This window comes from Panthera onca, chromosome B3, assembly GCF_046562875.1.
Source record: "Panthera onca isolate mPanOnc1 chromosome B3, mPanOnc1 haplotype 2, whole genome shotgun sequence".
Taxonomy (NCBI): Eukaryota; Metazoa; Chordata; class Mammalia; order Carnivora; family Felidae; genus Panthera; species Panthera onca.
The window spans coordinates 101,994,948-102,000,194 of NC_138344.1; the positions used below are offsets into that span (position 1 = coordinate 101,994,948).

A 5,247-nucleotide genomic window follows, 5' to 3' on the forward strand; every position below is an offset into this window, starting at 1 on the left:
GATTTAGATGTTCCTACTTTTGTCATGTTCTTGCAGCATTACCTAAGATTCTGCCATAACTCAGGTCCTATATCTAATGTTTAAGACTTTCTACTCTTATAATTTTTATTTGTCATCCATTGGTGATCAACACTTGCATCTTGGATTAAATCATTTGGTACGAAAAAGTGTGAATGTTTAAATTAATTCTAAAGCCATCTATTGAGGATCTTTTGTGTGCCAGGCATGAATACTATGAAGGAAAGTGACAAGACTGAAATACTGCATTAGAGAGTTAGAGAGAAAGCTCTTTGAGGAAGTAACATTTCAGCCAAGACAAGGGGGAGAATGGAGATAGATTGAGGAAGGGGACCTGTCTGATTATATAATGGGCTGTAGGAAGGAGTTCTGATTTTATGGTAAGATCAGGAAGAAGAATGGACTTGGGAATGGTGTGTGTGTGTGTGTGTGTGTGTGTGTGTGTGTGTGTGTGTGTGAGATGAACTGCTTCCCTTTTGCCTGTTGTGGTTTTGTACTTGGAATGTAGCATGATTTTCAGCTGAGTTTTACTCCTTCTGTGCTATAATAATTTGTGGGATATGCAAACCTTTATTTTCCTTTTGTGATTTTTTTCCCTTTCCATTTCTTAAGGCAGCATTGCTACTTGGCTTCTAGTCTCTCCAGCACAACTTAGGCCTCCTGGGTCTCTAAGAAGCCCCAACCTCTGGCTTTAAACCTGATGTTCCCACATGAGTGTCTTCAGGATCTAGGTCTATGGCCTTTTTTGGACCATTCCTTTTCATCTTACTCCATTGGCTGTGGAGAGAACATCTCCTGGGGAAAATCCCACTAGGAAAATTCTTCTGGGAACAGTAAGATCCCTCTATTTTTTTCTGCCTCACTTCCAAAAACCTCTTCATAACTGTAGGAATTAAACCATTCTTAATATAGATCACTGCTGCCCTTGCAGAAAAATATTTCTAGGATTTAAAAAGAAATCACTGAACCATTACTTAATGAGTAACTTCTGAGTGTTAGGCACAGGGCTTGGCATTAGGATATAGTAATGAATAAAGCTTACTCTCCATTCTTTTGAAGTGCTCCTTTGCAGGGGGTTATAATACATAAAAAAGTAGGCACCCTGGTGGCTCAGTTGATTGAGCATCTGACTCTTGATTTCGGCTCAGGTCATGATACCAGGGTTATAGGATTGAGCCCTGCGTCCAGCTCTGCACCAAGCGTGGAGCCTGCTTAAAATTCTTTCTCTCCCTCTGTCCCTCTGCCCTTCTCCCTAGGTAGCGTGTGCTCTCTCTCTCTCCCTCTCTCTCAAAACTAACAAACAAACAAACAAATAAAGTGATTACTGTTACAAAATTTTGTGAAAGGATGAGTAGGGAAGTTCTGGTTTGAAGAGGCTTTAGCCACCTCCCATGTCACCCTAAATGAAAATAAAATCTAAGTAAAAACGGGACTTGCTAGGCAAAAAGTTCCCCAGTGTACTTCCCTTTTCCTCCAAAGTCCCTCCTAAACATAAATTCTGGCATCTCCAGTGCTCTGTGGACACTTTAAGCCAATACTTAAGATTGTGTCAGGGTTAACCAGTTGCAGAGAAGGGAGAGGAACCTTCTAGGCTGAGGGATGAGTAGACCCAAAGGCCCTGAGATGGAACAGAGATTGCCTGACTTGATAGAGGAGCTAACGAAATGCTTTCATTGTTTCCTGCTGAACTTCAGTACTTGGATTCCATGGAATACATAGATATTTTATTTTATTTTATTTTGTTTTATTTAGTTTAGTTTTTTTTTTTTTTTTGAGAAGGGGCTCGCTTTATTGGGGAGAGAGCAACCAACAGATGAAGGCAGTCTGGTGGGCATCCTACACATCATGCTCAAAAAGAGCACAGGAGATTCTGCTAAGAAAGATCAACTGGAACATGGGTTCCTCTGGGCAACTCCCCCAACCTCATCCCTCTGAGGAATTGGGATACTCCCAACCACTTCCTTGAAGGCAAATGTGTTCACTACAGATAGAGCCCCTTAGGGGTGCCTTCTTGTTTTTTATAAAGAACATCTTCTTTAGATTTTTTTGAAGTCTTCATTTGTTACTTTCATTCTACGTTCTCTCAAGGCCATCAGACCAGCTTCTGTACAGATTGCCTTGATGTCAGCCCCAGAGAGGTCATCTTTAGCCATGATCAAGTCGTCCAGGGTTACATCATTGGCCAGCATCATCCTGCTTGTGTGGATCTGAAAGATGCGCTTCTTAGTCTTTTCATTGGGCAGGGGGAACTCAATTTTCCAGTCGATGCAGCCTGGTCTGATAAGGGCTGGATCCAAAGTTTCTATTCAGTTTGTGGCCATGATACCTTTCATGTCACCCCTTGAATCAAATCCTTCTACTGGTTCAACCAACCCAACATTGTTCATTGGATTTCTCTCTTACCCCTGCAATTTGAGTTGTATATTTTTGTTCCAATGGCATCAATTTCATCAATAAATATGATGGATTGTGCATGTTCTTCTGCAACTTGAAACAATTCCCGAACGAGTTTGGGTCCATCACCTAGGTACTTCTGAATAAGTTCAGAGCCAACCACTCTTAACAAAGTGGCTGAGATTTGGTTTGCTACTGCTTTGGCTAATAAGGTTTTACCTGTGCCAGGTGGACCATAGAGAATGACCCTCTTTGGGAGCTTTATACCCATCTCTTCATAACATTCAGGATGAGTGAGAGGAAGCTCCACAGATTCCTTAATTTCCTGGATTCGGTTGTCCAACCCCCCAATATCAGCATAGGTTTCCTGGGAGGCCTTTTCTACCTTCTACCTCCTAGGGGGGCCATGGGCCAAGGGACCCACGTCATCCATGAGCACACCTATGATGGTATGCACCTTGTGGTTGAGCAGGACTGAGCAACCTGGTTCCAGCAGATCCTTGTCTACAAAGGAAAGAATGCTGGTGTAGTGTTTTAAGCCCACAGATGCAGACACTATGGCATGATTGTCATCAACGATCTCTTCAAACATTCTTACCAACATTGGGGTCCCCCTCAGATCATCCACCTTTGACCTTTCCCCCCCTCTTGCTTTTCTTCTAAAGTCTTCATTTGTTTCTGATTTCTAATGAATTCATTCTTCATGAGAAGATGGTCTAACTTCAGTAATTTTAAGCGACGCTGAGTGTGAGGTGTCACCAGTGACAGCTTGCTGGCAGCATTTGGTCCCTTTGTTTTCTTCTTTTCTCCACTCTAGTTGGTACTTTTTTTTCTTGTCCTTGTCATCCTTTCTTGCCCCTCCAGGGCCCTGACCACCACTCTGACTTTGACCCAGCTTGCCTTGGCAGCTTGAACCACCACTACTGGAAGTCCTACATAGACATTTTAAATAGAGGAGCATCAGGAATGGACATTGTTGCTTAGGTTTAGATTTCTAGTAAAAAGGCAAACATTAAGAAGGGACTTGGAAACCATTATGGCCTGGTATTAAATCTACCCAAGTGTTAATTATGATAATCAGAATGTGAAGAGTTTGGGAGGGATTGCCTCTTTTATGTGCATCAATAAGTGGGATACATATGGGGTGCCTGGGTGGCTCAGTTGGTTAAGCATCTGACTTGGGCTCAGGTCATAATCTCACGGTTCATGAATTCGAGTCCTGCATTGGGTAAGCTCAAGCCCCACTTCAGGTGAGCCCTGCTTCTCTCTCTCTACCCCTCGTGGGATCCTCTCCTCTCCTCTCTTTCTCCCTCCCTCTCTCTCTCTCTCCATCCTCACTCACTTGCACCCTGTCTCTCTCTCTCTCAAAAAAAAAAAAAAAAGTAGGATACATATGGAAATTGTTTTGGACCATTGGGTTGGTGTTGTAGAAACCATCATCTGAAAGGTCAAAGGGCACTGAAAACAGTGTGAGCTTCTAAGGATAATATACAGGGAAAGGAGATCTCGGGATCTTGACTGGATTTTGCCATGGCATTTCACTGGAGGAGGCTGTCAGTCATCACCCTGCATTTCTTTTATTCCCTTGTATAAGCATGCAAGTCACCATAAAGTCGGTGAATCTAAAGGACTTTTTTGAAGAAATTAAAATTATTTTAAAAATTATCTGTGTAACTATCAATATATCCTTTATTCCACCTCTCTTCCCCCCACCCCCCGTGAAGAGAGTCTCTTGGTTTTTAGCTTTCAGCAGATTTTTGTGGTGCCACAGATCCAAGAAAAGGATAAGAACTATGATTTTCTGATTTTAATACTTATTCGGCTTTATGTCCCTCACAACCCACATCTCAGTTGTGAGATATATTCATATCTGTTGGAGGTTTACTGACTTTCTCCTTCTGTTCCTCTTTAGTTTTGTTCTTCTATTTATGATGAATGAAGTTATTTCTCATGGCCGAGTAGCCTCTGCCCAGCCTCCCATCGCCACCGTCATACTACATACATGTGTTGGGGCTCAGGGCTTCCAATGACTTTTTCTAGACCTCTTGAAGTGTGTGCCTTTAACTTGGTAAACTTGAAAGCTTTTTCACTTTTTTTTTCTTTTTTTAAAATTTTTTAATTTAATTTTTTAAATTTACATCCAAGTTAGCATATAGTGTAACAATGGTTTCAGGAGTAGATTCCTTAATGTCCCTTACCCATTTAGCCCATTCCCCCCCACCACAACCCCTCCAGTAACCCTCTGTTCTCCATATTTAAGAGTCTCTTATGTTTCGTCCCCCTCCCTGTTTTTATATTATTTTAGCTTTCCTTCCCTGTGTTCATCTGTTCTGTGTCTTAAAGTCCTCGTATGAGTGAAGTCATATGATATTTGTCTTTCTCTAATTTCGCTTAGCATAATACCCTCCAGTTCCATCCACATAGTTGCAAATAGCAAGATTTCATTCTTTCTGATTGCCGAGTAATAGTCCATTGTGTATGTGTATGTATGTATGTGTATATATATATATATATATATATATATATATATATATATACCACATCTTCTTTATCCATTCATCCATCAATGGACATTTGGGCTCTTTCCATACTTTGGCTATTGTTGATAGTGCTGCTATAAACATTGGGGTGCATGTGCCCCTTCAAAACAGCATACTTGTATCCCTTGGATAAATACCTAGTAGTGCAATTGCTGGGTTGTAGGGTAGTTCTATTTTTAATTTTTTGAGGAATCTCCATCCTGTTTTCCAGAGTGGCTGCACCAGTTTGCATTCCCACCAGCAGTGCAAAAGAGATCCTCTTTCTCTGCATCCTTGCCAACATCTGTTGTTGCCC

At 41.5% G+C, this 5,247-nt stretch overlaps 1 pseudogene; it reads right to left on the reverse strand.

Moving 5' to 3' along the window:
• Positions 1-1,833: 1,833 nt before the first annotated feature.
• On the reverse strand, positions 1,834-3,401 carry LOC132669884 (26S proteasome regulatory subunit 4 pseudogene; annotated as a pseudogene).
• Between the last annotated feature and the right edge of the window lie 1,846 nt (positions 3,402-5,247).